General features: G+C 43.6%; 1 protein-coding gene across 3 annotated transcripts in view; it reads right to left on the bottom strand.

Moving 5' to 3' along the window:
- Positions 1–11,341, bottom strand: part of ELMOD1 (ELMO domain containing 1) — a 50,498-nt gene extending 39,157 nt beyond the window's left edge. Inside the window, exon 1 of one of the 3 annotated variants that reach the window (XM_071734785.1) lies at positions 10,864–11,341. The gene's annotated coding sequence lies outside the window, so the exon portion shown is untranslated. Of the gene's footprint in view, positions 1–10,672; positions 10,828–10,863 lie in introns of those variants that run through there. The other 2 variants (XM_071734766.1, XM_071734793.1) reach the window with 2 other exon arrangements.
- Positions 11,342–12,985: the final 1,644 nt, after the last annotated feature.

Here is a 12,985-nt window from a genome sequence, read left to right as displayed (position 1 = left end):
GGATGGGATTACCTTCCTCTACTCAGCACACTTTGGACCACATTTAGACACTGACTCATTGTGGGGCCCAGCAGTACACAAAAGATACCAATAAACCGAAGAAAGTTAAGCAGAAGATACTAAGATTATGGAGAAGAGGCTGGGGAAGATGGGCTTGTTGACAGCCCAGTACAAAGACAACTTGGGGAAACCTAACAGCACCTCCAGTGCCTATGAGGAGGTCATTCAGAAGTCCTTGATGGACTCTGCAATGCAGAGCAGGCAGGAAGGGGAAAAACAGACACTTAAGCAGGAGAGCTTCAGCCTGGTAATGAGAAAAATTTTCCCCAAGACATTGGTAGAGATTGTCCAGAGAGATTGTGCAGTCTCCATCCTTTAAGGTTTCAAGCCCCATCTGAATTAAGCTCTGAGAAACTTGACATGAGAGCTGATGCTGCTGTGAGCAGGAAGTTGGGCTGCACACCCTCTGTGGCTCCTTCCAGCTTTTAACTCTCTGCTTTGCTCATGGTCACTCCTATGGGTACTCTATCTCAGGTAACCTGAGTTACATACATCTGACATAATCTGACAGAGTTCCCAAGTCCTTATTTTATTAGTGCCACCAACTTCACTAAAATCCACTACAATTTGCAATATTTCCCATGAAACACGCTCTGTTTGAAGGTGGAACAAGTTTACTCCCTCTGCCTCATCCCTGACCACTGCTCCCACCAAATAGCCTGCAATACTCTATTTGACCTTAACCAAGCAGTTGTAAGGTACCTACAATTCATAAATAAGAATTCACAGGATGCCCTGCTGTATCAATATAACACACACAAAAAAAAACCCCAAATACAAATAAACCCCCAGTGACTCTAGGCCTCCAGTTTGGTCAAGTTATAGTAATGCTCTCACACTGTCCCATGTAATAAAATCTTTTCCTCTCCCAATCTACATCACATGTTGACATTTTAGGTTTCAGTATTTCACTAGAAGAGCAAGGGAAAGGCTCAACATGAAGCCATGAGAGCCCTAGGTAAAAGCTTAAGATCACAACAGGACTGGTAGTAAAGGATCAGCAAAAAAACCCAAAACAAAACAAACAAACAAACAAAAAAACCCAAAAAACCCAAACAAAACACCACCTTCCCCCAAACCACAGAGAACAGGGCTATGAAAGTCTCTAATTCTGTAGTCTTAACTCAGCGCTTCACTTCAGCACATTACTACCTCTATAAAATGGTAAAATAATCTCACAAATCTAAGCAGAAACAAGGAAGCATCAAAAGGGACTTGCAGTGCCCATCAGGCTGTCATGTAGGACTGCATTTGGATTCAAGAAAATTTACTTGCCAAACCTCATATGGCAAGTTACCTCTAACAGCATCCAATTAACTTTGCACTTCCTCAGAAGATTTTTGCCCAGTGGTAACACAGTTTGCTGAAGATAACATTAACCCAAAACTTTATGTTGCAGAAGCATCTACATGGTTCATTGCTGATCTCTGCTCTTCAAAATAAAAGGGCTATTTTTCTATACCTGGCTTTTTAAAGCAAACTGAATCCCTGAAAATCAAAGGATATATACATATAACTGTGGAAATAAATTATGTTCACCGATTTTTATTAGCTCTGTCCTAGTTCAGTGTTGAAAGATATTCAGGAAAAGACTCTATGAAGTCACTTCTGGTCACCAGTGAAGACTTTGCTGGGTACATTATATTTCTAATATGAAATATGAAGCTAGAAGGCAGAGGAAGATTTCAACATCCCAGAGTACTGTAAGTCAGAGAGATCTTGACAGGCTTGAGAAGTGGGCCTGTGCAAACTGCATCAAGTTCAACCAGGCCAAGTACAAGATCCTGCACATGGGCTGGGACAATCCCAAACACAAATACAGGCTGGGCAGAGAACAGATTGAGAAAAGCCATGAAAAAAAAGGACTTGAGGGTGTTGATTGATGAGAACCTCACCATGTGCACTTGCAGCCCAGAAAGCCACCTGTAGCTTGTCCACATCAAAAGAAGCGTGGCCAGCTGGTTGAGGGAGAGGATTGTCCCCTTCTACTCTGTTCTTGTGAGACCTCACCTGGAGCACTGTGTTCACTTCTGGAGCCCTCAACACAGGAAGGACATGGAGCTCTTGAAGTGAGACCAGAGGAGGGTCACAAAGGTGATAAGAGGGTTGGAAGACCTCTCCTCTGAAGACAGGCTGAGAGAGTTGGGGTTGTTCAGCCTGGAGAAGGCTCCAGGGAGACCTTAGAGCAGCCTTTCAGTACATGAAGGGGCCTACAGGAAAGCTGGGGAGGGACTTTTTACACAGGCACATAGCAATAGGGTAAGGGGTAACAGTGCTACACTGGAAGAAGGTAGATTTGATAGATTTAGGCTAGTCATTAGGAAGAAATTCTTTAGTGTGATGGTGGTGAGACGCTGGCACAGGTTGCCCAGGGAAGTTGTGGATGCCCCTTCCCTGGAAGTGTTCAAGGACAGGTTGGATGGGGCCTTGAGCAACCTGGTCTAATGGGACATGTCCCTGTCCATGGCAGGGGGGGCTGGAACTTCATGATCCATGGAACTTCCAATCCAAACAATCCAAGATTCTAAGTGGAATCAGGTGTGTAACTTCAGCAAGAATCAAAATATGCAAGTGTCTGTCTATAATGCTTCCATCCTTAATAAGGTTACTTATTGAGGAAAGTGTACTTTTATCCAGAAGAGGCCTGAGAAGATGATCAGCTAAAAAGTCTCATACTTTCAAGTAGCTTTTGACCCACAGTAACTTGCCATCACCCCTTCATGTATTATAGAAAAGCATAATTTTTAGCCTCATTTTAGTTCTCATGAACTTTCACTTGACCCCAAGCAGTACACCCAGAAGAACAGCATCAGCTCAGTGGGTCATGTGCCCAGGGGGTTTGCAGTGCAATGTTTTAGCCTATTTCTTTTTTTCCAGACACACCCTACAACAGCTTGTGCTGTGGGAAGCCTGTTCTAAATAAAACATCACACTTTGTAACAACATTCCATCAGGTTTAGAATAAATCTACCAGACTGTACCCATAAAATCCAAACACGCTGCCTCTCGGACTAGTTGTTGCAGAAGCTTTATGGAAAAAAAAACAAAACCCAAAATCACTATTTCCAAAAGTAAATGACTGATGCTCTTTTGCCTTTCCATTTTGTTTTCCACCTCATTGCCTATATGAGAGGAAGGTACAAGGTAAAGGCAAAGATGAAGTATTCACTTGCTAACAAAATTAACTGAAGTTTTGATTTTACTTAGAGCCTGACCGATTCCCAACACACAGCAGTATATGGAGAAGAAACATTATCCTATCTATCTATCAATCAATCACAAGAAGATCTGCAATGTCAACAGAATTATACCAGAGATACTTGCTCTATTCTTTCACCTACCTTTCCAATATTTGTTTTATTTGCTTGGAACTGGTAGAGTTAATTCAGTCATCAGATCAATACCATATCACACCAAGTATCAGTCTGAAAGCATGCAGAATTAAGGTCTTTCATATTTATTTTGTAACAAGAAAAAAAAATAGGACAAGGACACCAGATGTGTCAGGACAAGGGCTGGACAATGCTTTCAGGCTAGAGGAGCATTAAGCAATTGATTTGCTCAGGAACCTGGTGAAGGTCAGATACGATTCCTACTGATATAACAGAATGCTGTTTCATGTGGTGCTCCATTTTCCCATCACTACAACTTTTCCACAGAGCTCTCAGACAGACATGCAAGAACAGACATGCAAGACTAGGGTATATAAGAGTTTCTGCATATCCCTCTGTAACTTTACAGATAAGCTGTTCCCTAAGACAGGGTTTAAAACTAATGATGTCATCAAGCACAACCTTTGTGATACTGAGCATCCTATAGGAAGTGCCATGCACTAACTGTTAGCTGCCTGAGGTCCTGCAGCCTGCAGAGGGACCACAATAAATGAGCAACACACTTAATCTGCAGTCAAGAGAATGAAAAATCCCACTGCAGTTTTTTGCAGGCTTCATGGCCTAGAATTTCTTCTCCCATTTGCTGCTCAGTAAGACATTCTACGTCCCAAGAGGCAGGAAACCAGAACAGCTCCAAGTACATGACCTTGCTGGAAGTTCTCATTATGCACTTGCTGTCCAGAAATACCCATGCAGGGCAAATTGCTCTTGTTTTACCAATGTCTGGGGCAAGAAGTGGAAGAAAGAACCTATTTGCCCATATAAATCTGAAAGTTTCCCTAAGCTGCTGCATTAAGTATTGCACACTCCATTCTTTGTTTTGTTTTTTGTTGAAACAGGATTAGGGCCTTCAGGAAGAAAATAAATAAATAAATAAAAATCAACACTCTAAGGCCTTCTTCCCAAATTTGTTCAGATAGGACTTTGCAGTAGCAGCCACCAGTTGCCAGTTCACTCTTCATCTTGAAGATTTCCAAGATTCCTACCAAATTTTAGTTTTCATTAACAAGAAGTAGTGGAAAAAGGCAGCTAGGAGGAGTTTGGTGTCCAGGACATCCACACCAAGGAGGAATTCTGTAACACAAACACCCCTCTAAGATGCAAAAGGAAAAGTCGATGAAGGTCTGCAAAAGGTAAAGATGGAAATAATGGTTTGAAGGTCAAGAAAATTCTTCTAGCTGGTAAGCAATATTGTTGAAGTACATTTTCAAGCTCAGCCCAGGAACCATCTTGTGGTAAACGCTCAAGATGCTCTTTCTCAGCCAGGTGAGAAAAAAGCCAGTGGCAATGAAAAGGGTAAGGTGCCATAGATCTCCCCTTCCCTCTGCGACTTCCTGCCTGGTCCTACCAGGTGTTTGCTTTCTTTTAGGTGCCCAATATTAAGTAGAAAAGGATGCTGGCAGAGATTTGACAGCAGAAGATTGGAAAGGAGATAATGATGTGGAAAGAGAAAAGAGACAAAGACCACTGGAAAATGTTCCTGTAACTCTGTAACTGAGAGGGTTGAAGAACAAAAAGATCCAAGAAGAATACAAACTAGGACAGGATGACTGGCACCACTGCCATAATGCACTTATTCTTCATGCAACACAAAGACTTCTTCCTTCAGCATCTGTTTCTACTTAGAATAGTGAAGCATATTCACTTGAAGTTTTATAGTTCTATCCTTTACTTCATTAACGTAAAGTGATACTTAGAAAAACTGATAGTAACAAAAATTTCCAGAGCACTTGCAGCAGACACACCTTGAGATGGCAACCTGTATGATACAGCACAATGTGCAGATGCAAAGTTTCTCCAGATTTAGTGGGTTGGTTGTTTTCAGTAATTTTTGGTGGTGGTAGTGGTTGCTTGCTGCCTTTTTGGACTGAACAGTGACTGCAATTTCACCTTTCATGCTTAGATCTAGTTCTGAATTGCCTGGTTTGTGTATGATGTTCATTAGATGTTCAAGATGTGCAAGAGCACATCCTTGCTCTCCCACTCTGCTCCCTCTCTCAAAGAAATAATCACTACCTTTCAGTAAATAAAGGGGGGTTGGAAAGAACAGTCAATACAGCTAAAACAACCTGTAGTATAAAGAGATAATGCTGAAACATTTTTGTTTCCAAAGTGAACCTCAGTCCTGAAGCTCTTGAGCATCTCATTTGCATGGAGTTATGTAAAGACCCTAAGGATATTGTATAAAAAAAAGCCCCAACCCAAAACACTTGTGCTGTAGGTGATGAGGGCAAACAAGGTTCAAAGAAGAACATGACAGTCTCAGATCCTTGGAGATATTGTTGTGGTCTCCCAAATGAGACCACATTGGTTGAGCAAGAAATCCTCTTTTGCTCCTTCAGTTTATCTGTTCTCCTTGGGCTGCTTTAACACTGACAGCATGAAGGCCTAGCAAGTCCAGATTCAACAAGTCCTACATTGATCTCATGTTTCAAGAGGCACAACCTGTTTGATGGCACACATCCAAACCAGTGCTGATATGGATGTGGCTTTGTGAAAGCAGGATGGGAAAAGGAGTAAGATTTTCTCTTAAAAATGCCTGTCAGAACTACAGTTCCCATGACCACAGAAAACTGTTTTGTACTAAGATACCCAATTCCTACCTCCTGCATGTTCACCCAAATATGCAAATATTATCAGTACACTAACAAATTGTTATTACACTATCTCAACACCTGAAGCATTCTGGAGGACAACGAAAGCTATGGATTTATTTTTGTTTTTAAATATATAAATATGACTAGTAAAAAGAAAACCAAAACAACAATCCAACCAACCAAAACCAATGGCAAAACTTCTGTTTGTTATCAGTGCAATCTGGATCAGGCCACAGGAGCCCTTGCTCAATATGCTGATCCCAGCAGAATCACTATTTTAGGGCCCTATGAAACTTAATGGTCGACAGAAGCTTGGGCTTGTGTGGCAGATGTGTGGCAACATGGGCTTGTGTGGCAGATGGCATATATGCTATGGAATAACCTCTATGTTTGTGAAATTGATAGCCAGTTGAACAGTCCTAAATAAGGAATCTTTACAAAAACAGACTTTCTGTCTCACATACCTTCAGAAGATACCAGTAAACCAAGAGAATAAGCAGTGAGGAAGAGAGCTGTGGAGAGAGGCCAGCTCTTGTTTTCTCGTTTTTTTTTTTTTCCCCTTAATCTCTATGTCTGAGCATCTCTCCCTAAAGAAGCAAAATAAATACCTATCACAGGAGCTATAGCTGCACCACTGCATAGCACAGACCAACAGAACTGGCTCTGCTGAGAAAAAAAAAAATGGTGTCAAGCATTTGAAACTGAAACTAACTGGATAGAGGGAGAAAGTGTTTTTAAACAAAACAACTTACTGTCACAGGAGTAGCTACAGCCTGGTCCCCAGGACTGAATGCCAGGTTGTGGTTGGTGTGCTCTCAAAATTATTCTCAGGTGCTCTAAGATTTGTCCACAAAGAGAGGTGAAGAACAAAAAGCAGGGACCACTGAGACATTTGCTTCAAAACCACAATCTCCATCTCAGCAAAAACATTAGTGAAGATAATGTCTATTAAGACTAAAACCACCTGTGAAGTAATCCTAGGTACAATACCATTAGGGAGGGGAGCACTCACAGGTATGCAGTTTCCCATAGACACAGCCATGAGGATGACAGCATCCTGTACCTACCAAGTCTGCTCTAGTAAGTTGCAATTTCACCTGCTCAACCTACACATTGTTTACAATTTCAGCCTCTGCATCTCCTTTATTTCCCTTCTTCAGGCTCCTCTGTACATCTGTGACAGTAGCTGGCTGAACCAGAAAGAAGTGCTCAGTCTGAGATCTGGAGACAGATTAAGATATGTTAAAAACACCATGGCCAACCACTAGGTTCCACTCAGGTACTGTATCTACTATAAATGCTGGAAATTATCTTGAAGCACCTTTCAGCTGTAACAAGGCTGAGAAGTGTTTGCTCACATTTTGCAAGAGAGGGGAACATAGCACTCAAGAACATACAGCCAGAAGGCTCTGAAGCCAACAGACCTGGTATGGGGCTCTTCATTGGTTTTATGCCAAAGTAGATACGTACTGTTCACTTGTTCTTCAAAAATGCATAGCAAAATGTTGGGAACAGTGAAACCAGTGTCTTTGACACAAGAGTCAGTAATTGGTGGAGAGTGCTCCCAGAGCAGGACTACTGGTTTATTTTCACTGGGAGAGTTCAGGTGTCTCAAGAGAGTCTGCTCTGAGACCTGTGCCACCACAAGGCATCTGGAGAAGTCTCCAGAGGATGTCAGATACTTAAACTGGATGCAGGCCAAATTGCTAGTGTAAACATAGCCATAATTTGCTTCAAGGCAAAGTCAAACAGGTCAGTTTACCACAAAAACACTTACTTTTCCTTGAAAAGGAGGAGTGTTCATGTGGTCAGTTCCACATCCCACTGAGGAGTGACTCAGGAAGCTGCTCCCACAGCCTCTGCTGTCAGACTCCTCTTTCCCACCACCTGGCAGGAACAAGCAGCATTTCCATCTTGGGCTTGGAAAATCCTGGGGTGCAGCACAGCTCAGCACTCAAGCTCAGTTATATAGCTGAGCTCATATCACGTTACATGGATGCTGAGGATGCTAAGCCCAAACCATAGGCACAGTCCTTCACTGTCATTCTCCACATCTCTTTACAAGAGTCTCATTTTAAATTTTATTTTTCCTTATTTCATCTGGATTTCTTTGCAGTATTCCAGCAAACCCTAACCTGAAGTTTACTCTTCTTGACTCCTTCACAATGCTTGCATTCTAGGAGGGTAACCTATTTCATGCAGTCCTTTGGCCTACATCACTGAGCAAAGTATTTCAAAGAAGAGAGCAGATTTAGGTTAGCTATAAAAGGAAATTCTTCACTGTAAGGGTGAAAGTCTCCACTGTAAGACACAGGTTGTCTAGGGAAGCTGTGGATACCCCCCTCCCTCGAAGTGTTAAAAGCCAGATTAGATGGGGTTTGGAGAAACCTGGTCTAGTGGGAGATGTCCCTGGCCATAGAAGGGGAGCTAGAACTAGACAACCTTTAAGGTCCCTTCCAAGACAAACCATTCTATGACTGTCACACAAAACAAGCTTTCCAATAAAAAAGGTTGAGCAGATGTTCATAAAAATAAAAAATAAGTCTCATGAGCCAGAGAGCATTAAATCCAGCAAGATTTGATCTCCAGGCAGCCTAAGCTTGCTCTTCGTGCAATTTTCTGCTAACACTTCAAATGACCTCTTGGGAAAAATAAACCTTGCCTGACTCTGTATAGGACTTATGCCCTGTCTGCACAACTAAATAGAATTTTTACTAACATTGGTTACAGCTGATCACAGCTTAACTGTAAGTACAGGTTCTCTGGACACCTTTAAAATCCAAGATTATTTAAATACCAGCAGCAGGCTGAAGCCCTACATGCACTAGCATTTGTGCCACAACATTTTCCCTGCTTCCACTGCAAGCAGCAGCAAGACTCTGTTTGCACAGAAAAGATGACATAAAAAAACAACCACCTAATGCAACATAACCCTGAAGTTTTCCTGCTGAAGTATAGCTTAGGCTCAAGGGACAGTAATTCCCTGGCAAAAGCAACAGAAAGATGTTTGGTCAGAGGAGATTCCTGGATTCACAAGAGTCAGCCCAGCTGATGCGGTGCTGTCCTGCGGCTACTCAAGCCCTTCCTAAGGAACTGAGCAAGCAAAGGATTCAGACACTTCAGTTGTGAGCTTATCCCTAGCAGGTTTTTACACTATCAGAATATGTTTTGCCATACGTCAATGAATCAGCAGAAAAGGTAACAAAATATATTCTGTTACATGATTTCCCACCGTTTAATGCTTTCTTGGCACTCTTTTCTGCTGGTTTTCTGTCTAGAGCGGCACATACAGGCACTTGGCTGTCACATGATTTCACTCCTGAAAATCATAGGCTTCCTGTCACCGAGCATCTATTAGATGTGATAAGTCAATTGCTACAGCATTGTGGTTTTGCATTTGTTTTAGCTTGAATACTGCTTGAAATTATGTGCAAATTATGAAAATTGAACAAGTCAAAAGGTATTTCTAGTTAAATAGATATTTAACCTGTTTGGTTTGGAAGTGCAGTGGCCCACATTTCTTAAAAGAAAGTCAGAGAAACCCAGCCTTACCTATGAATCAGTATGTCTCTTTTGTACTTGCACTTCGCTAAAAATGCTAAATAGACATAAGTATGCAACACCTATTGAACGACTGCACATAGCAAACCTTTTGCTGTTCTAATCTTAGAGATGTTCTTATGACAAGCACACTCAAGTGATTCAACTTCTCAAGGATCTACCGGTTCAAAATAACATTCTTCAAAAATGCATAGCAAAATGTTGGAAACAGGGTGAACAGTAAGCTTGCTATAGTGTGCAGGGATGTTACAGGACTTAAGAGATGCCATTGCCTCTATTCTACTTCATCTTAAGATAAATTAAGATAGCAAGACGAGAGGAGGGAGAGAAGAGCGAAAACCTGGATTTAATTAAAACAGGCAAGACACAAATTTATCCCAGTTTCTAAAATGGCTCCTTTTTTCCAAATGCCTTTGTCATAAAAAACACCTTCTTGCAATCTGACTGTTGAGTTGATTGAATTGGGACAAAGGTGTTGTTCTCCACCCCTAACCACCCCCATTCTGACATACACTTTATCCACTCTCTTTTAGCCATTTTCACGGAAATGGTAAGAAAAGCAGAAACGGGGAGGACAAAGAGAAACATAAAAGACTACAGACTTCAGCCCTGGAGTAAACTCAGGAGCAAGTGTAACTTCAATACACAATGACCACGCGTGTTGGATGGAGGGGACGCAGGGAAGAGCAGAGTTCCGTGATTAAAAAAAAATAAAAAATACACACACATATATATATCCTCATTCTCATGTCCACATGTCGTTGTCACCGAGACCCGCAGACCCGGGGGCAGCTGCTCGCCGCGGCAGCGGGGCAAGCCAGGCCGGCAACCCCTGCCCAGGGCGCGGAGCTGACTGCGGAGCCGCAGAGACCTGCGCCTGGCTGCTGCCCAGCGCCGGCCTCCTCCAGCCGTCCCTTCGCGAATTATCGAGGATGAGGGCGTTTAACAAGCAAAAAACAAAACAAAAAACCTACAAAAAATTATATAAATAAGCCAAAATCCTCATAAGCAGAAACGCAAACCATTCAACGTCCCCCCCCACCCCACATCCCGTTTCCTTACGCCGCAAGATCTTCCCAGGCAGAGTCCCGCATCCCGAAGGGGCAAAACTTCGCTCCCACCGCCGGGCAGAGCCGGAGGAGGGGGGGAGCAGAGCCAGGGACAGCGAGGCGGTGCCCGCAGCCGCCTCCCGTCGCTAAGCGACCCGCGGGGCCGCCGCCAGCCCCCCCACCCCAGCCCCGCCGCGCACTCACCGGGGCGCGGAGCTGCACACCCGCCGGACCGGACCGGCCCCACTCGCCGGGCGGGTCCGGCGCCGCTGCCGCGATCTGGGTCGCCCGGCGAAGGTGAGGAGGAGGAGGAGGAGGATGATGAGGAGGAGGAGGAAGGCGGGTGGCGGTGCCGCCTACCGGCGAGCGCGAGTGGAGGCTGCGGCGGGGCCCGAGCCCTCCCCGTGAGGCGCGGTGGCTCCCTGTGCGCCGGCTGCCACTGCCCCCCCGCGCAGGATGCTCCTCTCCTCCTTTGGTGACCTTCCTCTGTCCCCACATGGAGCTGGACTTCCGAGACCTTCCCCACGCACCCCCACGATAGCCAAGGAAAAGGAATGCCTGGAGGGGAGTCCCGCCACAGGGGAAGGGTTAAGGTCCTACAGAAGAGAGGGGAACATCTCCAAGGCATGAAGGTCCTGGCTAACTAGGGTAGTAGCGACTCGGCATCCTGCCTCCATATCCCATCCCACCCACTTGTCAGGGAGATCTGCGTCCTTTCTTCCCCAGCAGTATATGCTGAAGGCTTTTGATCTTCAAAATTTAAAGTCTGCTAATCAGGATCACAGGCATGCCCATCTATTTATACAGCTCTTCCCTCCAAACGAATAATGACTGTTCTCTGAGGCATCTACAAAATCATTTAAAGTTGCTCAGTGCTATAACTACTGCAAATAGTCAAACAGTCCGTGTTTCTGTTCATTCTTACTGCTTCAGGGATCTATCCAGATGTGCCTTTGAAGCTGTAAGCAGGCTGTCAGGCCACATTGTCATCCTTCCACTGTCCAATAGTCTTGAGTTTCAGATGTCCTTTGAAACTACTAATTAACCTCTTTTTCAAAGTGTTTTCTATGCCTAACCTGAAAACAGCTTTCTGCATGCCCATTAAAGGGACATGGTTTAATTTCTTTCGAATCACCTTTTTCAGTCAGTTTGATCCCTTAGTCAGCTTTCACATTCAAGAAGTATGATGAAAACACTCTTGTCACAAAGTTAAACATTTAATGTCTAGGAAATGCTGTTTGTATCTTACACTCCAGTAGCAGAGCAGGCTGCTACTTCATCCTTCCCCAGCTAGAGCTATGTACTCCCTCTTCCACATCTTGCCATCAGCATGCTTATGGACCTGGCTGGCAGATGCTGCAATCTGCAGAGCTGGCTGAATGGTAGGGATGGCTCTCAGCAGCCTCTGCCACGGCCAAGGTCCAATACCCAAAGGAACCCACTCAATGATGGGCATCAGACCACAGCTTTGGTACCTCATCTCTTATTTGCCTCATGTTTCATACCATGAAGTAAGCTTTCAAGCTTAATTCCATGCACCACTGCAACTAGAAAACTAGTCCGTTCTCCTGCCTCGTTCTATGATGGCATTTCTAATTTCTATATCCCAGTGAATTTCCCTCTCCTTCCCCGCAAACATCCTTGCTCTCAGTTCCTGAGCGTGTCAGGGACTGCTCTACCACTAGGTTGCAGATCACAATGGATTAAAAGCAATATTGGGAAACTTCTAAGTGGCTTCAGGAGCAGAGTCCAGTTATGCTTCCCAAAATAAGCTTAGGAACAGAGTTTGTAAGACAATATATTCATAATTATGCAAGATCAATCATGATCATGAAAAGCCAGATCCATGCTAGAAAAGAAGCTTTACCTACTCTTGTCCACAAATGTGGAGGGATATAAAACATAAGCTAGAAAGGCTCAATGACTACAATCCATTACTCATACGGTAAATTTAGAGCATCAGATAAATGAGTTTGGAGTTTCTAGATGGCCTCCAGCCCATCCCTTGGAGTCAAGTTAGTAGCACATAGTTAAACCATAGCCATGCAATGTCATTTCAGGCTTGACTGGATTTTTACAAGTCCCTTGTTACCAAATTGCAGTTTGATCTACCCAATGCACACAGTGTATTGGAATAGAAGATGCCCAGATTCACTATGCCTCCTACATTCAGCATCATTGTTCTCATGGAAAGTCATGGAATGCAATTTAAGGCTACCAGGGGCCTGGATTAAAAAGCCCCTAGCTCTTCTAATTGTGAACAGTTAGAGAACATTTCACTGTACTTTCCTTCTAACAGCATAATTATTTTTAAGTTACAGCAAAT

Source organism: Heliangelus exortis, chromosome 1, assembly GCF_036169615.1.
Source record: "Heliangelus exortis chromosome 1, bHelExo1.hap1, whole genome shotgun sequence".
NCBI classification, from domain to species: Eukaryota; Metazoa; Chordata; class Aves; order Apodiformes; family Trochilidae; genus Heliangelus; species Heliangelus exortis.
This window is presented reverse-complemented; position numbering and strand designations above follow the sequence as displayed.